Genomic DNA, 25,505 nt, shown 5'->3' with positions numbered 1-25,505 from the left:
GGGAGAGTGTGATCTACGTACCCTTGTAGACCGACAGCGGAAGCGTTAGCAAAACGCGGTTGATGTAGTCGTACGTCTTCACTGCCTGACCGATCAAGCACCGAAACTACGACACCTCCGAGTTCTAGCACACGTTCAGCTCGATGACGATTCCCGGACTCCGATCCAGCAAAGTGTCAGGGAAGAGTTCCGTCAGCACGACGGCGTGGTGACGATCTTGATGTTCTACCATCGCAGGGCTTCGCCTAAGCACTGCTACAATATTATCGAGGATTATGGTGGAAGGGGGCACCGCACACGGCTAAGAATATGATCACGTTGATCAACTTGTGTGTCTAGGGGTGCCCCCTGCCCCCGTATATAAAGGAGCAAGGGGAGGTGCGGCCGGCCAGGAGGAGGGCGCGCCAGGAGGAGTCCTACTCCCACCGGGAGTAGGATTCCCCCCTTTCCTAGTTGGAATAGGATTCGGGAGGGGGAAAGAGGAGAGAGAGAAGGAAGGGGGGCGCCGCCCCCCTCTCCTTGTCCTATTCATACTAGGGGGAGGGGCGCGCGGCCCAGCCTTGGTCACCTCTCCTCTCTTCCACTAAAGCCCACTAAGGCCCATATACCTCCCGGGGGGTTCCGGTAACCTCCCGGTACTCCAGTAAAGTCCCGATTTCACCCGGAACACTTCCGATATCCAAATATAGGCTTCCAATATATCAATCTTTATGTCTCGACCATTTCGAGACTCCTCGTCATGTCCGTGATCACATCCGGGACTCCAAACAAACTTCGGTACATCAAAATGCATAAACTCATAATATAACTGTCATCGAAACCTTAAGCGTGCGGACCCTACGGGTTCGAGAACAATGCAGACATGACCGAGACACGTCTCCGGTCAATAACCAATAGCGGAACCTAGATGCTCATATTGGCTCCTACATATTCTACAAAGATCTTTATCGGTCAGACCGCATAACAACATACGTTGTTCCCTTTGTCATCGGTATGTTACTTGCCCGAGATTCGATCGTCGGTATCTCAATACTTAGTTCAATCTCGTTACCGTCAAGTCTCTTTACTCGTTTCATAATACATCATCTTGCAACTAACTCATTAGTTGTAATGCTTGCAAGGCTTATGTGATGTGCATCACCGAGAGGGCCCAGAGATACCTCTCTGACACTCGGAGTGACAGATCCTAATCTCGAAATACGCCAACCCAACATTTACCTTTGGAGACACGTGTAGAGCTCCTTTATAATCACCCAGTTACGTTGTGACGTTTGATAGCACACAAAGTGTTCCTCCGGTAAACGGGAGTTGCATAATCTCATAGTCATAGGAACATGTATAAGTCATGAAGAAAGCAATAGCAACATACTAAACGATCGGGTGCTAAGCTAATGGAATGGGTCATGTCAATCACATCATTCTCCTAATGATGTGATCCCATTAATCAAATGACAACACATTTCTATGGTTAGGAAACATAACCATATTCGATTAACGAGCTAGTCAAGTAGAGGCATACTAGTGACGTTTGGTTTGTCTATGTATTCATACAAGTATTATGTTTCCGGATAATACAATTCTAGCATGAATAATAAACATTTATCATGATATAAGGAAATAAAATAATAACATTATTATTGCCTCTAGGGTATATTTCCTTCAGTCTCCCACTTGCACTAGAGTCAATAATCTAGATTACACAGTAATGATTCTAACACCCATGGAGCTTTGGTGCTGATCATGTTTTGCTCATGGAAGAGGCTTAGTCAATGGGTCTGCTATATTCAGATCCGTATGTATCTTGCAAATCTCTATGTCTCCCACCTGGACTAGATCCCGGATGGAATTGAAGCGTCTCTTGATGTGCTTGGTTCTCTTGTGAAATCTGGATTCCTTTGCCAAGGCAATTGCACCAGTATTGTCACAAAAGATTTTCATTGGACCCGATGCACTAGGCATGACACCTAGATCGCATATGAACTCCTTCATCCAGACTCCTTCGTTTGCTGCTTCCGAAGCAGCTATGTACTCCGCTTCACATGTAGATCCCGCCACAACGCTTTGTTTAGAACTGCACCAACTAACAGCTCCACCGTTTAATGTAAACACGTATCCGGTTTGCAATTTAGAATCGTCCAGATCAGTGTCAAAGCTTGCATCAACGTAACCATTTACGATGAGATCTTTGTCACCTCCATATATGAGAAACATATCCTTAGTCCTTTTCAGGTATTTCAGGATGTTCTTGACCGCTGTCCAGTGATCCACTCCTGGATTACTTTGGTACCTCCCTGCTAGACTTATAGCAAGGCACACATCAGGTCTGGTACACAGCATTGCATACATGATAGAGCCTATGGCTGAAGCATAGGGAACATCTTTCATTTTCTCTCTATCTTCTGCAGTGGTCGGGCATTGAGTCTGACTCAACTTCACACCTTGTAACACAGGCAAGAACCCTTTCTTTGCTTGATCCATTTTGAACTTCTTCAAAATTTTGTCAAGGTATGTGCTTTGTGAAAGTTCAATTAAGCGTCTTGATCTATCTCTATAGATCTTAATGCCCAATATGTAAGCAGCTTCACCGAGGTCTTTCATTGAAAAACTCTTATTCAAGTATCCTTTTATGCTATCCAGAAATTCTATATCATTTCCGATTAGCAATATGTCATCTACATATAATATCAGAAATGCTACAGAGCTCCCACTCACTTTCTTGTAAATACAGGCTTCTCCAAAAGTCTGTACAAAACCAAATGCTTTGATCACACTATCAAAGCGTTTATTCCAACTCCGAGAGGCTTGCACCAGTCCATAAATGGATCGCTGGAGCTTGCACACTTTGTTAGCTCCCTTTGGATCGACAAAACCTTCCGGTTGCATCATATACAACTCTTCTTGCAGAAATCCATTCAGGAATGCAGTTTTGACATGCATTTGCCAAATTTCATAATCATAAAATGCGGCAATTGCTAACATGATTCGGACAGACTTAAGCATCGCTACGGGTGAGAAGGTCTCATCATAGTCAATCCCTTGAACTTGCCGAAAACCTTTTGTGACAAGTCGAGCTTTGTAGACAGTAATATTACCGTCAGCGTCAGTCTTCTTGAAGATCCATTTATTCTCAATTGCTTGCCGATCATTGGGCAAGTCAACCAAAGTCCATACTTTGTTCTCATACATGGATCCCATCTCAGATTTCATGGCTTCAAGCCATTTTGCGGAATCTGGGCTCACCATCGTTTCTTCATAGTTCGTACGTTCATCATGATCTAGTAGCATGACTTCCAGAACAGGATTACCGTACCACTCTGGCGCGGATCTTACTCTGGTTGATCTACGAGGTTCAGTAGTATCTTGTTCTGAAGTTTCATGATCATTATCATTAGCTTCCTCACTAATTGGTATAGGTGTCACAGAAACAGGTTTCTGTGATGTACTACTTTCCAATAAGGGAGCAGGTACTGTTACCTCATCAAGTTCTACTTTCCTCCCACTCACTTCTTTCGAGAGAAACTCCTTCCCTAGAAAGTTCCCGAATTTAGCAACAAAAATCTTGCCTTCGGATCTGTGATAGAAGGTGTATCCAATAGTTTCCTTTGGATATCCTATGAAGACACATTTCTCCGATTTGGGTTCGAGCTTATCAGGTTGAAGCTTTTTCACATAAGCATCGCAGCCCCAAACTTTCAGAAACGACAACTTTGGTTTCTTGCCAAACCATAGTTCATAAGGCGTCGTCTCAACGGATTTTGATGGTGCCCTATTCAACGTGAATGCGGCCATCTCTAGAGCATATCCCCAAAACGATAGCGGTAAATCAGTGAGAGACATCATAGATCGCACCATATCTAGTAAAGTACGATTACGACGTTCGGACACACCATTACGCTGTGGTGTTCCGGGTGGCGTGAGTTGTGAAACTATTCCACATTGTTTCAAATGTACACCAAACTCGTAACTCCAATATTCTCCTCCACGATCAGATCGTAGGAATTTTATTTTCTTGTTACGATGATTTTCAACTTCACTCTGAAATTCTTTGAACTTTTCAAACGTTTCAGACTTATGTTTCATTAAGTAGATATACCCATATCTGCTTAAGTCATCTGTGAAGGTGAGAAAATAACGATATCCGCCACGAGCCTCAACATTCATCGGACCACATACATCTGTATGTATGATTTCCAATAAATCTATTGCTCTCCATAGTACCGGAGAACGGTGTTTTTGTCATCTTACCCATAAGGCACGGTTCGCAAGTACCAAGTGATTCATAATCAAGTGGTTCCAAAAGCCCATCAGTATGGAGTTTCTTCATGCGCTTTATACCGATATGACCCAAACGGCAGTGCCACAAATAAGTTGCACTATGATTATCAACTCTGCATCCTTTGGCTTCAACACTATGAATATGTGTGTCATTGCTATCGAGATTTAATAAGAATAGACCACTCTTTAAGGGTGCATGACCATAAAATATATTACTCATGTAAATAGAACAACCATTATTCTCTGATTTAAATGAATAACCGTCTCGCATCAAACAAGATCCAGATATAATGTTCATGCTTAACGCTGGCACCAAATAACAATTATTTAGGTCTAATACTAATCCAGAAGGTAGATGTAGAGGTAGCGTGCCGACTGCGATCACATCAACTTTGGAACCATTTCCCACGCACATCGTCACCTCGTCCTTAGCCAATCTTCTCTTAATCCGTAGTCCCTGTTTCGAGTTGCAAATATTAGCAACAGAACCAGTATCAAATACCCAGGTGCTACTACGAGCATTAGTGAGGTACACATCAATAACATGTATATCACATATACCTTTGTTCACCTTGCCATCCTTCTTATCCGCCAAATACTTGGGGCAGTTCCGCTTCCAGTGACCAGTCTGCTTGCAGTAGAAGCACTCAGTTTCAGGCTTACGTCCAGGTTTGGGTTTATTCTCTTGAGTAGCAACTTGTTTGCTATTCTTTTCGAAGTTCCCCTTCTTCTTCCCTTTGCCCTTTTTCTTGAAACTAGTGGTCTTGTTGACCATCAACACTTGATGCTCCTTCTTGATTTCTACCTCCATAGCTTTTAGCATTGCGAAGAGCTCGGGAATATTCTTATTCATCCCTTGCATATTATAGTTCATCACGAAGCTCTTGTAGCTTGGTGACAGTGATTGGAGAATTCTGTCAATGACGCAATCATCTTGAAGATTAACTCCCAATTGAATCAGGTGATTATTATACCCAGACATTTTGAGTATATGCTCACTGACAGAACTGTTCTCCTCCATCTTGCAGCTATAGAACTTATTGGAGACTTCATATCTCTCAATCCGGGCATTTGCTTTCAACTTTTCTTTCTCAAGTAACGCATTAAAATTCAACGGAACAACAGCACAGGCCATCTATCTACAATCAAACATAAACAAGCAAGATACTATCAGGTACTAAGTTCATGATAAATTTAGGTTCAATTAATCATATTACTTAAAGAACTCCCACTTAGATAGACATCCCTCTAATCCTCTAAGTGATTACGTGATCCAAATCAACTAAACCATGTCCGATCATCACGTGAGATGGAGTAGTTTCATTGGTGAACATCACTATGTTGATCATATCTACTATATGATTCACGCTCGACCTTTCGGTCTCCGTGTTCCGAGGCCATATCTGTATATGCTTGGCTCGTCAAGTATAACCTGAGTATTCCGCGTGTGCAACTGTTTTGCACCCGTTGTATTTGAACGTAGAGCCTATCACACCCGATCATCACGTGGTGTCTCAGCACGAAGAACTTTCGCAATGGTGCATACTCAGGGAGAACACTTCTTGATAATTAGTGAGAGATCATCTTATAATGCTACCGTCAATCAAAGCAAGATAAGATGCATAAAAGATAAACATCACATGCAATGAATATAAGTGATATGATATGGCCATCATCATCTTGTGCTTGTGATCTCCATCTTCGAAGCACCATCGTGATCACCATCGTCACCGGCGCGACACCTTGATCTCTATCGTAGCATCGTTGTCGTCTCGCCAATCTTATGCTTCCACGACTATCGCTACCGCTTAGTGATAAAGTAAAGCATTACAGCGCGATTGCATTGCATACAATAAAGCGACAAGCATATGGCTCCTGCCAGTTGCTGATAACTCGGTTACAAAACATGATCATCTCATACAATAAAATTTAGCAACATGTCTTGACCATATCACATCACAACATGCCCTGCAAAAACAAGTTAGACGTCCTCTACTTTGTTTTTGCAAGTTTTACGTGGCTGCTACGGGCTTTAAGCAAGAACCAATCTTACCTACGCATCAAAACCACAACGATAGTTTGTCAAGTTGGTGCTGTTTTAACCTTCGCAAGGACCGGGCGTAGCCACACTCGGTTCAACTAAAGTTGGAGAAACTGTCACCCGCTAGCCACCTTTGTGCAAAGCACGTGGGGAGAACCGGTCTCGCGTAAGCGTACGCGTAATGTCGGTCCGGGCCGCTTCGTCCAACAATACCGCCGAACCAAAGTATGACATGCTGGTAAGCAGTATGACTTATATCGCCCACAACTCACTTGTGTTCTATTCGTGCATATAACATCAACACATAAAACCTAGGCTCGGATGCCACTGTTGGGGAACGTAGTAATTTCAAAAAAAATCCTACGCACATGCAAGATCATGGTGATGCATAGCAACGAGAGGGGAGAGTGTGATCTACATACCCTTGTAGACCGACAGCGGAAGCGTTAGCAAAACGCGGTTGATGTAGTCGTACGTCTTCACGGCCTGACCGATCAAGCACCGAAACTACGGCACCTCCGAGTTCTAGCACACGTTCAGCTCGATGACGATCCCCGGACTCCGATCTAGCAAAGTGTCGGGGAAGAATTCCATCAGCACGACGGCGTGGTGACGATCTTGATGTTCTACCGTCGCAGGGCTTCGCCTAAGCACCGCTACAATATTATCGAGGATTATGGTGGAAGGGGCACCGCACACGGCTAAGAATATGATCACGTGGATCAACTTGTGTGTCTAGGGGTGCCCCCTGCCCCCGTATATAAAGGAGCAAGGGGAGGTGCGGCCGGCCAGGAGGAGGGCGTGCTAGGAGGAGTCCTACTCCCACCGGGAGTGGGATTCCCCCCTTTCCTAGTTGGAATAGGATTCGGGAGGGGGAAAGAGGAGAGAGAGAAGGAAGGGGGGCGCCGCCCCCCTCTCCTTGTCCTATTCGGACTAGGGGGGAGGGGCGCACGGCCCAGCCCTGGTCACCTCTCCTCTCTTCCACTAAAGCCCACTAAGGCCCATATACCTCCCGGGGGGTTTCGGTAACCTCCCGGTACTCCGGTAAAATCCCGATTTCACCCGGAACACTTCCGATATCCAAATATAGGCTTCCAATATATCAATATTTATGTCTCGACCATTTCGAGACTCCTCGTCATGTCTGTGATCACATCCGGGACTCCGAACAAACTTCGGTACATCAAAATGCATAAACTCATAATATAACTGTCATCGAAACCTTAAGCGTGCGGATCCTACGGGTTCGAGAACAATGCAGACATGACCGAGACACGTCTCCGGTCAATAACCAATAGCGAAACCTGGATGCTCATATTGGCTCCTACATATTCTACGAAGATATTTATCGGTCAGACCGCATAACAACATACGTTGTTCCCTTTGTCATCGATATGTTACTTGCCCGAGATTCGATCGTCGGTATCTCAATACCTAGTTCAATCTCATTACCGGCAAGTCTCTTTACTCGTTTCGTAATACATCATCTTGCAACTAACTCATTAGTTGTAATGCTTGCAAGGCTTATGTGATGTGCATCACCGAGAGGGCCCAGAGATACCTCTCCGACACTCGGAGTGACAAATCCTAATATCGAAATACGCCAACCCAACATTTACCTATGGAGACACCTGTAGAGCTCCTTTATAATCACCCAGTTACGTTGTGACATTTGATAGCACACAAACTGTTCCTCCGGTAAACGGGAGTTGCATAATCTCATAGTCATAGGAACATGTATAAGTCATGAAGAAAGCAATAGCAACATACTAAACGATCGGGTGCTAAGCTAATGGAATGGGTCATGTCAATCACATCATTCTCCTAATGATGTGATCCCATTAATCAAATGACAACACATGTCTATGGTTAGGAAACATAACCATCTTTGATTAATGAGCTAGTCAAGTAGAGGCATACTAGTGACGTTTGGTTTGTCTATGTATTCACACAAGTATTATGTTTCCGGATAATACAATTCTAGCATGAATAATAAACATTTATCATGATATAAGGAAATAAAATAATAACATTATTATTGCCTCTAGGGTATATTTCCTTTAGTATTTATAACTGAGTACTACTAATACGCTCCTAAGTGGGAAACCGTTTAGGTTGTGATCGGTGTGAACAGGTTTGCAATTAAATATAGCGTGGTCGTAGTAGTAATTTGGCACAAAATACGAAGGAGACCAATGGAAGTACTGCTTGCAACCCATGATTTAACTACTCGCATGTATTAATTGACCATCAATGAAGTGAAGGACTTTGCACGCGTCAAATTATCACATGGGGTGGATCTTGGTACAAAATTGCGTCCGCCCATGTACCCGCGTGTGAGTGCGAGGGAATGAGTGCGTGCGTGGCGTGCGTGCACATCTTCGCTTCGTGCATGTACCGCCAGTGCGGCTCAGGGAGGACGAGTACATTCTTCTGGAACCAGCAGCACATCATTGTGATCACTCCACACAAGGATATCGCGACAACATCTCCACATGTGGCACGTGCCCACGTGGCTTCATGAACTGTAAGAGAGACACTGTGTAGCGTGCCATTGTGTTTTGCACATACTCGAAGTAGTAGTAAGGTACACGTACATTGCACGTGTCAGATTTTGCAACCAAATTACGAATAAATATCACACTGTAGCATGCAAGCTCTGAGTCATATATGCCCGATGTAGACCTTCGTTTAATTCTTATATTTCATCTCATTCAAAAAATTATTTTTTATAAAAAACCCAGGGCCTCTTTGATTCATAGGATTTCCAAAACGTGGGAATAGGAAGAACATGGGATTAGAGTGGAATGTCGTCTTGAATCCTACAGGATGGTACGAGTGTTTGATTGTGCATAGAAAAAAACGCAGAATTCTTTCAAAGAGGTTTGAGTGGATGGGATGTTTCCTATGAAATCTAGTGCAAATGAATCATACGGAAAAATTCCTATGGTTTACAATCCTACGAATCAAACAACCAAGATAGGAGAAATTCCTAAGGATTAGAATCCTCCAAAATTCCTTCAAGAATCCTTTGAATCAGAGAAGCCCTTAATCTATTTTATGATTCATGGAATTGTGCGTTGTAAAGCATAAAGTACAAACAAAGAATGGCAATTCAACTAGAAAAAAAAGTTTGGGCAGTTACAATACGAAAGATTCTAGAACAAAGGAGAACCATTGTTGTTTTGAGATTTGTGCATTATGCTTAAGTTCAACCATGGAGTCTGCTAGATTGTACATGTGGCAAAATCCGGTGGGGGGCTAGAACATGGTGCGAGTGACCGAGTGGAGGGAGACTATGAAGGAGTGCACAACTGCGAGATCGATATTTGGAGAGAGGGGGCGAGAACGTGTGATGTTGCACGCAATAGCGGAGCCATGAAAAATGTCCCATGAGCTAGGGGGGCAAGCATTGCTAATCCTTTACGAGGAGGGCCAATTCATAAACTTAAACCATTTTTACCAGCAATTGTCTAATGATCACATTCATATTAGCCTCGATATATAGTGATGTTAGGGGGGCAGGGCCCTTGCTGCCCCTGTCTTGGCCATTGTGCGCGCGTTTGAGAGATGAAGCGGAAGGCGTGGATGATGAGAGGGGGGCGTTGGATATGTAATTAATGTGGGTGTATTAGCTATATATGTAATCCTATATAGAGAGGTATAGATTGATCGATGTGGACGTAGGAAAGAGGGTGAGACCTCACTAGATATATAGATTGATCAGTTTATGTGGAAAACTATGAAAGACCTAGCTACACACACACACACACACACACACACACATAGAGGAACATCGATCGTTGCACATGCACGTCAGAGATAAAGAATGCCCGATATGATGGAGAGGGGGGTGTGTGTGTGTGTGTGCCTTCATGGAAGACCGACCTGAAGAAAAAGATTGCATGTGTGCGATGGATAATGCCGACTGGTAGTGTGTGTGCATGCATGCATGAGAGAAAGTTAGTGGTACAATTATAAAGAGAAGACCAATGTGTGGGTGTAAAAGACTAGGTGAGGTCATAATCAATGTAAAGTTGAATTCAAATATTTGAATAAGAGATCATGATGTTTGAAACCCATGCATGCATGAATATAACGGAGATCTGCGCGGTGTGGTTTGGAAACGAGCATGTTGCAATGTATACACATTGAACAAGGACAAATTGGTTTGAATTTGAGATACCGATGGCAGACATCGTTTGGCCACATTGCATTCGTGCATGGACAAACTATTCTAATTGGAGATGATGGGTGGCTTTCGCATCACATATCCATATCTATACCCCTATATATATTATATTTTATATTTTTTATGTAGTGTGTGGATAACTTTAACTTTGAAAGATGGTCATTGGATGAGGCTAATCCGATGGTGCAGAGCTGGCAAATTTGAGCACTACTGGCCGTTGGATATCATCTAGATTCCACCAGATTTTGCCACATGTACAATCTAGAAGACTCTATGGTTGAACTTAAGCATAATGCACAAACCTCAAAACACAAGCACTTCGTCTTTGTTCTAGAATCTTCCGTATCATAATTGCCCAAATGTTTTTCTACATGATTTGTTTTTACTTTATGCCTTACAACGCACAATTCCATGAATCTTAAAATAGGTTAGCTTTCTTATAAAAACTAGATGATTTTGAATGAAATGAACTATAAGAATTAAACGAACATCTACATCATGCATATATGACTCAAAGCTTACATGCTATAATGTGCTATTTATTCATAATTTGGTTGTCAAATCTCATGCGTGCAATGCACGCGTACCTTACTACTCTAAATGGTGTCTGTGTGTGTTGTGCGTGTTAAACACATTGTACGTAGTATATCATACTAGTCTAAATTGTCTTTTTTAGGTACACGTTAAGCTTGTTCTCCCGAAATTTCAAGCCGCGCCTTGTTATGCCAAAATTTCAAGCTAGCGTCTCTGTCTATCATGCTGTGAAACTCCCGCCTCTTCAACCCGCGCCTTGTTAGCCCGAAATATTTAAGATATATCTTTATCTCGCTGTGCTCTAACAACTCCCTCCATCTCAACCCGCGCCTTGCTATTCCAAAATTACAATGCGCGCGAAAACTCCCACCTCCTGTGAAATCTCGACACGTGAAATGCCCATGATACCCCTGAACTGAAAGAACTGCCACAAATCAGTGGGGGTACTTTCGTAACTTACCCCACATTTCGGACAAGTGCGTCCCTGAGCCATGGTTCCCCACTCCCATCCCATCCGCCCACCCATTCACACACCGATGCCAGCAAAACCCGCGAAGCCCCACACCCTCCTCCGTTCGCCACCCAGCTGGAGCCTCTTCCCTGATGACGTCGTCCACAGCAACACCTCGACGTCCCTCGTCCACCGTACCGGATGAGGATCCATCGTCGATCTGGTCATCCCGCCGGTTTAGCCACCCCGTCCTCCACCTCCAAGGAGCTGCCCCGACGTTCCCCTCGTCTTTCGCGCCACCTCCATTCCCACACCGCCATCTTCACCTGCACCACCGGAAGAGCATCATCATCACTGTTTCCTCGAATGAAGCTGTGGCCTAATCGGTGCCACCAAAGAGGTTGTACACTAATCACCGCATTTTCTTCTTGATTCGATCTCACGGTGCTGCCGGTGCTCGGTCCCGACCCGACACGGCGTGGCTCGATCCACGCCGGTGTCGCCGGCCATTTCCTCCACGGCGTCGCTCCCTCGGCGGCGACGTCCACATCGGTAGGAGCTGCTGCTGCTTTAGCTCTCACTCGCGCTGCTGCTGTGCTCTTGCTCTCGGTCCCTTGCCTGGTCTGCTCTTTCTCTTGCTCGCGCTCGCGTTGCTGCTCTCGCTCTTGCTCTTGCTTGTGATGCTGCTCCGATTTAGCTACACTTCAGTCGACTGAATCAACTTTTGGGTCAGTCAATTTTCAAGGGGGGGGGCTTGCCGGAGTTAAGGAAGAACCAGCCGCAGCGGGGAGGAGGGCTCGCCGGAGAGGTACCCCACTACCTATCTTAGGGTTCAGGGTGGGGGGCGGTGGTCGCCGGCGGTGGTGGGGCGGCGGCGTGGGGATCACCGGAGAAAAAGATCGGCACGGGGGGGTGGCCTACAGGGATGGCCGGGGTGGCGGCGGACCGGTGGTGGGGAGCATTATAACCGTACATTTTCTTGTGGTTTGACTTAATCTCACCATGCTCCTTTGCATCTTGTGTTCTACCAATTCTTGTGAACCAAACACCCAGATTGGCAGAAATCAGGTGTTTTTAAATTCTCTATTTTGCATGTGCATTCCTATCCTATTCCTGTCTATTTCCTATCCCTGCATTGTTAGAATCCTCAAATTCAAACAAGCCCTTACACAATTATTTCTGTTACAGATATGTGTCAAAGAAAACCTTGTGTGGTTTGTCCTGCTCCTGCGGTGCTGTGTTCCACCCCAGCTCAGCTGCTCCAATGACGGAAGGGTTCACCACAGCAGGGATCCGCTCTTCAGACTGTCTTTCGCCGCCTTAGATCTTCTTCCCCACTGCCGGTAGCCACGACAACTGCATTACCATCATCAACTGAGCAGATGACCTTGAGGACTACACGGGTCCGCAAGAGAGGTCGCACTCTTCCGTGTCTGCTTACGTTATGCATCGCTTAATATGATGACATTCTACTTTATCATCGTGTTCACCTATTAGACTCTGAGTCAGGTCCAAACTTATGCTGAAACTTGAGTTTTTAAATGGTTGTGGGGTACATATTGGGGCAGCAATCAGTACTATATGTCTACTATATGGTTAATCTCGGGTGTCTACTATGAGTTTCATGTTGGGTGCAAACAAACATTAAAGGAGCCATTATCTGTATTTTTTAACTACAGCTATTATCTACCTGCTATCATTGGTTTTGGGTCTATCCATAGTTTGCTACCATCACTCTGGATTTGTGCATGCACTCCTTACATAATCTCACTATATTTTATTCCTATGCATGTCAGTTATTGTACACAATGGAACTGAACATGTAGAGCAAAAGAGACGAGCCTTGTGTGGCAATAAAATTTCATGCAGACATCGCTCCATGGTGGGCGCAAAGGCAGCCCCCCTCCACCCATTTCGGATCGTAATCAAGAGGAAGATAACTGTTCTGAGGGGGATTCAGAAGTAGAAGACCACTCCTATTTACCCCATGAGGTCTTCGCTCTAACTTGGCATGCTGATGTTGGTAATATCATGCATATGGTGCCTTGCATTGCTTACTGTATACATCAAAGATGTCATCTGCTTAGTTTAGACATGCTTTGTGTCAATGCCATATGTTTAGTTTCTTTATCGTATATGTGAATCATGCAATGCCATCTTGTTTAGCCAGGCATGTATGTGAATTTTGCAATGCCACCCTGGTTAGCCAGTCATCTTATATGTGAATTATATCATGACATCATGTTTTTATTACGTGTTAAATTTGTCAACAATTTTCATACATTCAATTACTCTTCCTGTGCATCAGCCATTCGGCATGGTCATGGAAAAATCTGGAGTGAAAACAAGGTCTTCAGAGCAGAAAATGCTATCTGACAAAGCGCATGTCTTGCTGGTTACAGATAGCTCCTCAGAGGAGGATTCAGATACAAATGACCAGTCCTATTCCCCCCTCCAGGTGCATGCTCTAACTTGGCAGGGTTATGTTGCTCATATCGTGTGTATGGTATCTTTAATTGCTATGTCATTTGCTTATTTTAGACATGCTTTGTGTGAATGCCACCTGTTTAGTGTCTAATTACCATATATGTGAATTATGCAATGCCATCTTGTTGCACGACATTATATATGTGAATTATGCAATGCTATTGTCGGGTGGTAGGTGCGACATATGCCAACGGGTGGCTTATCATTGTGGGAGCCAGTAAGACATCGCCGGTGCCTGGAAACGGGATGAGGCGAAGACATGCACGCCGGCGGATCTGACCCAGCTTCGGGGCTCTCCGTGGAGATAACACCCCTACTGCTGCTCTGCGGGGTCTCCGCATGATCACTAGATGGACAAGTAGCTACACAATGCTCCTTGAGCTGTTTTGGTGGAAGGAGGAAGAAGGGCACGGCTAGCTTGCTTCTTCTCCTTCTATGGTGTCTAAAACTAGCTAGGGGTCAAACCCTTTGCATGGGTGCCCCGGGGGGTTTATATAGGCCTACCCCCCGAGGGTACAATGGTAATCCGGCTGGGCGCGGGGCCCAGCCGTCTGTGACTGCGCACGCCGGCTTCTGCGCCGGCCTCTGGGGCCCGCCGACTGGTGGGTCCCGCCGGCTGCCGGCTCCTTGGTCGACAAGCAGGCCCCACCGTCCAGGGCCCGGTCGGTGGCTGGTTACTGTTGCTCTATTCCGATGACGTGGGCTTTGTCGTGGTAGGTGTGGCTACAGTACCGCCGCCTGGCGGGCGATTACTGTAGCCTCACTGTGTCTTGTCTCCTTAATGGGGCGTCTCCTTCGAGGAAGATGGCATGCCGGCTGCGGGGAGCCGGCCCTCTCTCGGGCCGACTGGGAGGAGGTGTGGCCGCCTTCGGGTGTCTCTCTGCCCGAAGGGACCCACCGCCCGTGGGCCGCGCTGATAGTCCGTCGTGGATGGCATCAGGGTCGTCGTGGCAACAGTGTCGCGCCGGGCGGGTCATGGCCACCCGTACGGCGCACTGTGCCGGTCGTGCTCCGGGTTTTGGGGGTGGCAGGCTTCACTGTAGCCATGCCCCGCTTCATCATCGCTAGGTGGATGCAAACTTTGAGGTACGGTCTCGACCGCTTTATGGGAGCCGGCTTCTTGGAGTCGGCCTTCTCGCGGCCGGCTTCTCGAAGCCGGCCCTCCCATGGCTTTCTTCATGAGGGCTGAAGTCGGGCCACCTTCCGAAGCCGACCTGGATGACAGCCGGCAAGGGGAAGGTGGCCCCATGCCTTGGGTTCTTGAGAGCCGGACGAGCTCGTAATTTTTTCAGGAAGGCCAGGGGAAGCCGGCTAGGCTACCCATGGCTATTTACTCCGACAGTAGTCCCCAAAGCTGATCGAGCTTCGAGGCGGACAGAGGGACGAGAAGCTTGGTCAGCTTCTTACCCTGAGGAGCCAGATTTGCTCTTGTGTCTTGCAGGCAGGGTGGTGGTTGACCCGCGTGCTGACCGCGGGCCCTCCCTTGGGCCACGCGGCAGCGGAAACCTTCCAGTGCACGTGCGCGACAGGACGCCGCCGCAGGCCCGGGCCCGCCACTCCTTGGCTTCGGCCCGAGCGCTGATCTTCTGCGGCCCAGGTGGACTGCTCGTCTTCCTGTGGCAATTTTATTGCGCCATTAAGGCGTAATAAACGCGGGACGTGGGGGAGTGGGCACGATCGATCCCCACGTTTCCCCATGCCACGCCTCCTTGGCTCCGCCGTGTGAGGCTATAAGTAGGGGGGGAGGGGAAGAGGCAGAGGTTCGCACGCTCTCCCCCACTCCGCTCCCCCTTGTCTTCCTTCTTCTTGCCGTCGCCGCAGCTTCCCATCTCAGCGCCGCCGCGCCGCCGCGTCGTCTCGCTCTCATGGCGCTGTCGAGCTCGTGGGATGGCTCCAACGTCCACGATGACCATATGGAGTTCCTCCGCCAGACTCGGCGCCTGCCCGGCGCCAACCTCGTGCGGGTCTGCCTGGCGCCGGAGACGGAGATCTCGCCGGCATCGGAGGAGGGCGAGCGGGTCGTCTTCCGCTCGCACTTCCTGCGCGGCTTCGGCCTTCCGGCGAGCGGATTCCTGCGCTCCTTCCTCAAGTTCTACAATGTACAGCCGCATCACCTCACGCCCAACGCGGTGATGCTGCTGTCGGCCTTCGTCTCTCTCTGCGAAGGCTTCTTGGGGGTGCTCCCCATGCTGGAGCTCTGGGGAGAATTCTTCCAGAGCAAACTCGGCACCATCGTCACAGGCGTGCCCGCCCCCTGCGGGGCCTACATCGCCATGAGGAGGTCAGGTGAGAACAATCTGTTCCTGCCCATCCCCCTAATCCAGTCGGTGAAGGTATGGCAGAGGTCGTACTTCTACGTGAAGAACGCCGCCCCGCAAGGAGACCACGTCAATCTGCCGGCTTACGTAGCCGGCCCGCCGGCTGGGAGGCAGCCCTCATGGAGCTTCCGGTCCAGGTCCCTGTCTCAGGCCAGGAACGCCGCCGTCTCCCAGCTTCGGGTGATGATCCAGTCGGAAGGCCTGTGCGGGTCCGACTTGGTGGCCGCCTTTGTGGAGCGCCGGGTTCTTCCTCTCCAAAGCCGGCCCCATATGATGTGTCAGATGAGCGGCCGCTTCGACCCAAGCCGGCTGAGCACCTGGGAGATGCCTCATGCGGAGGTGTCGCTCATGGTTAATTACATCGCCAATTGCAAGCTCGCCGCCGACTGGCAGTACGGCATGGCGCCGTATTCTCGCGCCAATCCTCCGCCCGTGGTAAGCTTTCCTCTCTTTCTTTTTTTTGTTGATAGCCAGCTTCATGACGGCCGGCCTCTAATCAGACGGCTCTTCTTAGCAGAACCCCCTTCTTCCGCCACCGACCGGGGCGGCAGGGATAGAACGCCAGTATGCCCCCGACCGCACGGTAGACGACGTCGATGATCCGGACCTGGGGGCGGCCGCCATGGAAGACGCCGTTGTGGGGGACAACGCCAAGCCCGGAGGCACAGGGCTCACCGCCAGCTTCAAGGACTGGCCGGATGATGCCGAGGCAGAAGTCTCCCTGCGTCGCCAGCCGGCGGCCGACCATCAATGCGCGGGTTCGTCCACCGCGCCGGCTGCCAGCAGCGGCGCACAGAAGCGCCGGGCCGCGCCAACCCTCTTCGGCAGCCGGCCGAAGAAGCCCAAAGCCACCGCCGCAGCGACCAAACGAGATGAGGCAGCCGCGAAGGCGGCCCGCTTCCGCAAAGCGGTGAAGCAGCCTCAGGCAGTCTTAGCGTAAGTCGTCGATTGCTTGGACGCATGTTTTTTCATCGTTTTCTTCTGTTTTGAGTCATTCTTCCTGACCTTTCTCCGCTTGCTGGGCAGGGCGCCACTTTCCCTTGAGCGGGGCCCGGGCGGCTCCGTGGTTGGGCCGACTGGAGGGTCTTCAGGCCCCCGCCGCATGGACCCCCTCGCCGACCTCAGGGAGGCCACGGAGCGGAACGCCCGTGAGGCGCGGGAGGAGCAGGAGGCGGCGGAACGGGCAGCCGCCCAGGCGGCGAAGGAGCGGGCTGACGCAGCAGCCAAGGCCCAGGCGGAGGCGGCGAGCGCAGAGACGGAGGCGGAGGGTTCGCGTAACCAGCCTCCGCTGCTCGCCATCCCCCTCCGATCCGTGGCCCCGGACACCCCATTGCCCCTGGCGGAGGAAATCGTCCAAGACCCGCCACTGATGGAGAGGGGGGAGGACCTCGTGGTTTTCGCGGAGAGGGCGCCGGCGACAGCGCCAACCGGAGCGGGCCAAGGCGGCCAATCGTCAGCGGCGCCGGAGGAGCCAGCCGGGGGTGAGCCAGCGGGCGGAGCCGGCCTCGAGGTGCAGCCGGTGACGCGTCGGCGCGCGGGGGGAAACACGGCTCCACCGGAGTCGCGCCGAGTTGCGGGCGCCGGCCAGTCGGCGGAGGCCCTGGAGGCGGCCAGCACCGCCACGTCCGAGTGGACTCCCAGCGGGGGGACTGGCGAGCTGAATGTGGCGGCCCAAGGGGTCCGGAGCCGGCTTCAAGCGCAGGCCGCCCTGCTGCAGCAGTACACCCAGGAGTTCCTGTCGACGCGGACCGCCATCCGGGTGAGTCTTTTATTCTTGGCTGCTTTGGTTTCTTGACTTCTTCTGTGGGGGCACGTCAGCGCACCCACTAGGTGTAGTCCCCGAGATTTGGGCCGACTGCTGAGCAGTCGGGTCGGATCTTTCTTGACGACAACCTTATTTTTGCTTCCTGTCTGAACTTCCAGGAATATCATAACTCCCGTGCTGCCGCCTTCAACTCCCAGGCTCAGGAGTTGGGCCGGAGGACCGACAACCTGGTCAACAGCCGAAGTAAGTGCTCGAACTTGTCTATCTCCTATGGGGGCGCGTCAGCGCACCCACTGGGTGTAGTCCCCGAGATTCGGGCCGACTGCTGAGCAGTCGGGTCGGATCTTCCTTGACGACTTTTTCCTTATTGGTTTTCTCTTTTGTCCTTCGTGCTTTCAGGGGCCAACGCCGACTTGAGGAGGAAGCTCGGCGAAGCGCAGGCCGCTCTTCGCACCAAGGATGCCGAGTACGCCGCCTTGGTTCAGGAGCATGACCGCCTGGCCAAGAAGCTGGCTGACCAGGAGGAGAGCCACAAGGCCGCCCTTCAGAAAGCGCAGGACAGCGAGGCCGCCCTAAAGGCGGAGTTTGAGACCGAGGTGGCGAGTTGGGCTGAGACCCGGCAAGCGCTGGATGAAGGCTTCGGCCGCATCGTGGACTTGATCGACGGTAAGCCACCTTCCTCGCTCCCCTCCTGCCTCTTGCCTCCTGGGTTTTGGCCTGACTTGTGCTGCTGCCTATTTTCTTGTGCAGACTACTTTCCCGGCTATTCCGCCTTCGCCGCCCAAACCATCGAGGCCCATCACGAGGCGCGCCGTCAGGCGGGGGTCATCATCGCGCCGGATGCAAATCGGACCCTGGAGGAGCAGCTCTTGGCAATCCAAGCGCGGCTGCAGCCGGCTCACCGGATGCTTCGCCGGCTCCAACGTGCTGGGGCGTAGGTGCTGGCCGCCCTCTGGCCCGGCGAGACGATCCCCCGCACCCCGAGCCGGACCGCCGACTGGCTGGAGGTCGCAGTTGGTCGTTTTGAAGCTTGGAAGGCGTCGGCGGCCCGTCTTGGAGCCGGGCGGGCGTTGGAGTTCGTTCGCGCTTGGTACCCGGGGTTGAACCTGGACCAGCTGCGCACTTGGCGACTGGAGGCTGACGCGGAGCTGGAAGAAGTGCGGCCGGCTATCGCCCAGCGTGCTTCAACGATCGCCGAGTGCACCGACATCAGTGTCTTCGTGCCTGAAATCAATGATGATGGCGTTGCCCAGCCAGAGGAATGGTTCGGTCTGAACCCGGCGGTGAGCGGAGGACTCGGCAGAGGAGATCGCCTCCAGCGACGAGGGCAAAGATGACGAGGAAGAGGACGGTGAAAACGTCGAGCCGGCTAGTGGAACAACCGGCCGGCCTCAGGCTGACCGCGCCTCCAGCAATGAGGCGCGTGGAAGTGCGCCCTCTGCGGGAGACGGTGATCAAGCCGAGGTTCGCCAGCCGGCCGCTCCTTCAGCCGGCACAACCGTCTCCACCGACCAGCCCAGCTCGTCAGTCGCTCCGCCAGCTTGACCTGTCGTCCTTATTTTTCCTGCTTGTTGTCTTTTGAACAATCTTTAAGCTTTCGTAGTTCCACCAACTGGGGGTGTATTCAAACTATGTTGAATGCTGGCTTCTTGGAGGTCTTTTATGTAAATATTATTATGTGCATGTTTGGTTTCCATTCGTGTATGCTTTTTATCCTTAGGCTTTTTCCATTGCCGCCTTCCCCCTTTGGGGAGGCAAGTACTCGAGCTTTCTTGGATTGAAGTGAAGTGAATGGAAACCGGCCGGCCGGCTACTCTGGTAGTCGGTCGGCGGTAGGCGGCAAACCGGCTTTCGTTATATTAGTCCGTTGGTCCCTAGCCATTTTTCGTGTGCGCATCCTTTCCTGCTTTTGACTCTTGCCAGCCGAACAGCCGGTTCTTCGAACTGTGGCTTTGGCAAGAGCTAAGCCTGGGTGTCGGCACACTACTTTCCTGACCGCGGGTAAGACTTCTAATATAACTCCAGTCGACCAGTCCCCGGGCCGACCAGTCGAACCCGGTGCCGGACAAAACAAGTAAATGAAATGACAAGGTCATAAGCATGATACTTTTCATTCATAGATAAAAGATGGCAGTCCCCGAGTCCTCCTCTGGGGGCCTATCGTCTCGTACTTAGTACAAAAGTTAGCGTGATACATACTGCATTTCAACTGCAAAATCTTCGAAGGAGGTTGGCGTTCCATGGTCGTTCCGACTCCTTGCCGGAGTCGTCTCTCTTGCGTGCCTTGGGCTTCTGCGCGTCGATTAGGTAGTAGGAGTCGTTGCCTAGAGCTCTGCTGATGATGAAGGGGCCCTCCCAAGGGGCCGAGAGCTTGTGCTGGCCGGCTTTTCGCTGGATCAGCCGGAGCACAAGATCGCCCTCTTGGAAGGATCTTGGCCTGACCTTCCGACTGTGGTAGCGGCGCAACCCCTGCTGGTAGATGGCAGACCGGCTGAGGGCTAACAGCCGGCCTTCTTCCAGCAGGTCGACGCCGCCTTCTCGTGCTTCCTTGGCCTCCGCCTCCGTGTACATGGTTACCCGGGGCGAGTCGAACTCGATGTCGGTTGGGATGATCGCCTCGGCGCCGTACACGAGGAAGAAAGGAGTGAAGCTGGTTGACTTGTTTGGGGTAGTGCGCAGACTCCAGAGGACAGCCGGCAGCTCGTCGAGCCAACAGCCGGCTGAACGCTCCAGTGGCACGACCAGTCGGGGCTTGATGCCGGAGAGGATGAGGCCGTTGGCTCGCTCGACCTGGCCGTTTGACTGTGGGTGGGCGACAGACGCTAAGTCCAGCCGGATACCTTGTGCTGCGCAAAAACGTGCCAAAGCTCCTTTGGCAAAATTCGTGCCATTGTCGGTGATGATGCTGTGTGGCACGCCGTACCGAGTTGTTATGTCTGCGATGAATGTCACAGCAGTCGGCCCATTCAGCTTCTTGATCGGCTTTGCCTCAATCCACTTAGTGAATTTGTCCACGGCGACGAGCAAATGCGTCATGCCGCCGCGCGCCGTCTTGAATGGGCCCACCATGTCCAGTCCCCAAACGGCAAAGGGACAGGTGATGGGAATGGTCTTGAGTGCCGAAGCCGGCATGTGTTGCTTGGAGCTGAAGAGTTGGCACCCTTTGCAATATTTGACTAATTCTTTGGCGTCATCCAAAGCAGTTGGCCAGAAGAAACCATGGCGGAAAGCTTTGGCGACGAGTGATCTTGAAGCCGCATGGTGGCCGCATTCTCCTTGGTGGATGTCTCTGAGGATTGCAATGCCCTTCTCTTGCTCGACGCACCGTTGGAGGACTCCAGTGACACTGCGCTTGACGAGTTCTCTGTTGACGATCGTGTATGCTCCGGCTCGACGTTGGACTTGTCTTGCCTCTGTTTCGTCAGCCGGCAGATCTTGGTTTACTAGGAAGTTGAGGATGGACTGAGCCCATGATGGAGCCGTGACTTCTTCTATTGCCAGTGTGGCTACTGCCACCAGGGTGGGCGGGCTGGGTGATGAAATGCTGGAGTCGGCCGCCGGCTGTTGTGTTGGTGCAGTCCCCGGGCCGGCTACTGTAGTCCCCGAGCCGGGTGTGGCAGTCCCCGAGCCGGGTGCCGAAGTCCCCGGGCCGACTACTGCAGTCCCGGGGTCGCCTGCTTGGTTCTTCGAGCCGGACCCGGCCGCGTCGGGGTCAGGCGGCACGAAGATATAATCGGACTCTGGAGACGGCTTGATGGACGGCTTGAGGAGGCGTTGTAGAGCGACACCGGTTGGTATTTCTTGCCGAGTGGAGCCTATTTGGGCCAGGGCATCGGCTGGCTCGTTGTCGGCTCACGGTACATGGAGGAACTCACATCCTTCAAAGTATCCACTGATTTGCTGAACAAGGAAGCGGTAGCTTGCCATATTTGCGTCCTTGGCGTCCCAGTCACCGCATGATTGCTGGACCACCAAGTCCGAGTTGCCATAACACAGGATCTGGCGAATGCCGAGTTCTTTGGCAAGCCGGAGCCCGTGTATGAGCGCCTCGTACTCGGCTACATTGTTGGAAGCGGCAAAGTGAATCTGCAGCGTGTATCTGAGCTTGTCGCCCTTGGGAGAGGTAAGGACGACGCTGGTGCGCATCTTGGACCCGTCGAAGTGCATGCGCCAATGGGTGGAGTCAGGAGCCGGTGGCAGGTACTGGGTCTCAGCCCAGTCGACGAGGAAGTTGGCCAGTGCTTGGGACTTGATGGCGGTGCGGGGCTGATAGAAGATCGTGTAAGGGGCCAGCTCGATGGCCCACTTCGCCACCCGGCCGGATGCATCCCGGCTACCTATGATCTCGGCCAGCGGGGCGGTGCATACGACCGTGACGGGATGCTGTTGAAAGTAGGGCTTCAGCTTCTTGGCGGTGAAGTACACGCCGTAACACATCTTCTGGTAATGCGGGTAGTTCTGCTTTGAGGCGGACAGCACCTCGCTCAAATAATACACCGGCCTCTGGACCGGCTGGGCTCGGCCTTCTTCTGGGCGTTGGACAATGATGACGGTGCTGACCACCCGGCTGGTTGCGGCAATGTAAAGGAGCATGGGCTCTTTCTCAGTCGGCGCCGCTAGGACGGGCGGCGTGGCCAGCATCTTCTTCAGCTCGTGAAAAGCTTGGTCGGCCTGGTCGTTCCACTCGAAGTGAGTGCTCTTCTTCATGAGGCGGTAGAGAGGGAGAGCTTTGTCTCCGAGCCGGCTGATGAAGCGGTTCAAGGAGGCCAAGCATCTGGTGAACTTCTGGATTTCTCGAAGCTTGGTGGGGATCGCCATTCTCTCGATGGCCTTGATCTTGACCGGGTTGCATTTGATGCCGCGTTCGGAGACCAGGAAGCCTAGGAGCTGGCCGGCTGGCACTCCGAACACGCATTTCTCGGGGTTGAGCTTGATTTGGAACCGGCGCAGGTTCTCAAATGTTTCTTTCAGGTCTTCCAGCAAGGTGCCACGCTTCTCCGTCTTCACCACAATGTCGTCCACGTAGACGTGAGCGTTTTTGCCGAGTTGCTTGAGGAGGCACTTCTGCATGCAGCGCTGAAAAGTGGCACCGGCATTTCTCAAGCCGAATGTCATAGTCAGGTAGCAGAAGGCTCCAAATGGCGTGATGAAGGCGGTCTTCAGGCGGTCATCCGGGTCTAGCTTTATCTGGTGATATCCTAAGTAAGCATCCAAGAAGCTCAACAGCTCGCATCCGGCCGTGGAGTCTATCACTTGGTCAATCCTTGGCAGGGAAAGGGATCTTTAGGGCAGGCCTTGTTGAGGCTTGTGTAGTCTATACACATGCGCCACTTGTTGTTCTTATTCAACACGAGGACCGGGTTGGCAAGCCACTCTGGAAAGAAAACTTCCATAATGAAGCCGGCTGCCAGAAGCCGGGCTATCTCCTCCCCTACAATCCTTCTCTTCTCCTCTGATAGTCGGCGGAGGGGCTGCTTGACTGGTTTCGCGTCTTCTCGGACGTGTAGTTTGTGTTCGGCGAATTCCTTCGGAACACCCGGCATGTCCTTGGGGGACCATGCAAAGATGTCCCAATTCTCACGGAGGAAATCGGTGAGCTCGCCTTCCTATTTGCTGTTCAGGCTTGCCTTGATGACGGCGAACCTCTCGGGGTGCTCGGGGTCAAGGGGTATCTTCTTGGTTTCTTTGGCCGACTGGAAAGATCCTTGGGCATCATACTCCTTGGGGTCGGGGGACTGGCTCAGCTGCTTGCTGGCCAGGGCCACGACCCGGTCCAGTATCTTCTTCTCTTCGGCAATCACAAGGGACTCGGCCAGCCGGCTGCTGGCGGCAGCGCACTCGGAAGACTTCTTGTAATCGCCGGCTACGGTGATGATGCCCTTGGAACTTGGTATCTTCATCTTGAGGTATGCATAGTGGGGAACTGCCATGAACCTGGCCAAGGCAGGTCGGCCAAGCAACGCGTGGTAGGGGCTCTCCAGGTCCACCACTTCAAACCAGATTGCTTCCCGACGGAAATGCTCCTTGTCCCCAAAGAGTACATCAATCTTGATCTTGCCAATGGGGGCGCAGGACAAGCCGGGTACGATGCCATGAAACACTGTCCGAGTTGGCATGAGTTGCTTCATCTTGACACTTAGCTTCTCCAGGGTGTCATGGTACAGGATGTTGATGCTGCTCCCGCCGTCTATCAGCACGCGGGAGAAGCGGGCAGCACGTCTGTCTGTCATGAGGGTGGCCTCCAGGACTAACGCATAAGAGCCGGGAGACGGCATCACCTCTGGGTGGTCGGCCCGGCTCCAGCTGATGGGCTTTTCTGACCAATGCATGTGTCCGGCGGGGTTGGCAGCGACCATGCTGACTTCCTGGTGCTCTCGGCGCTTGCCGCGCCGGTCTTCGAGCTGGCTTGTAAAGACAACGTAGGTTGCTTGCTCGTCGGGGAACTCGTCGTGCACGGCTCCGACTGCGGGCCAAGCGGCCGGGGGCGGCGGAGCCGGAGGCGGCGGGCCGGCAGGCGGAGGCGACGCGAGCCCTTCGCCTTTGGAAATTCGGGTGAGCCAATGGCACTTCCGGGTTGTGTGGTTGGACGGCTTCGCGCCGCTGTGGAATTTGCATGGGGCGTCAAGAGTTTGCTCGTAGGAGAAAGCCGGCTGCCAAGCTGGCCGGCCGCCCTTTGGCTTCTTGGGCGTGGGCCGCCCCTCGGTAAAAATAAAATATGGACATGAGGGCATCATGATCATTCTTAGAACATCAACATATATATATTGTCATATGATCTCTTATGCTAAAGTAATAATTCAATCACAATTTCAAGTATGAGTCATAAACTTCATTGAAATCTAACAAACTATAATCTCAGTCATTGAAGCAATTGCAATTTATCATAACATAGGAAAGAGTCAATATAAGAGCTTTTCAGCAAGTCCACATACTCAACTTTCATATAGTCTTTCACAATTGCTAACAGGCACGCAACACTTATGGGTATGGAGTTTTAATCGGACACAGAGAAAGATAGGGGATTATAGTTTTGCCTCCCAACGTTTTACCTCAAGGGTAATGTCAACAATAATAGTTCATGAAAACTCACATCTAATTATCCATATATACCAGGATCTTTCCAACATGTTGTGCTTACCAAAAGATAAAATGTAAAAAGGAAGTGTGAAGATCACCATGACTCTTATATAAGGTAGGAGATAAAAGTAAAAGATAGGCCCTTCGCAGAGGGAAGCAGAGGTTGTCATGCACTTTTATAGTTGGATGCACAAAATCTTAATGCGAAAGAACATCACTTTATATTGCCACTTGTGATATGGACCTTTATTATGTAGTTCGTCGCTTTTATTTCTTCCGTATCACACGATCGTATAAAGCTTATTTTCTCCCACACTAATAAGTCATACATATTTAGAGGGCAATTTTTATTGCTTGCACCGATG

Source organism: Triticum urartu, chromosome 2 (assembly GCF_003073215.2).
Source record: "Triticum urartu cultivar G1812 chromosome 2, Tu2.1, whole genome shotgun sequence".
Classification (NCBI taxonomy): Eukaryota; Viridiplantae; Streptophyta; class Magnoliopsida; order Poales; family Poaceae; genus Triticum; species Triticum urartu.
This window is presented reverse-complemented; position numbering follows the sequence as displayed.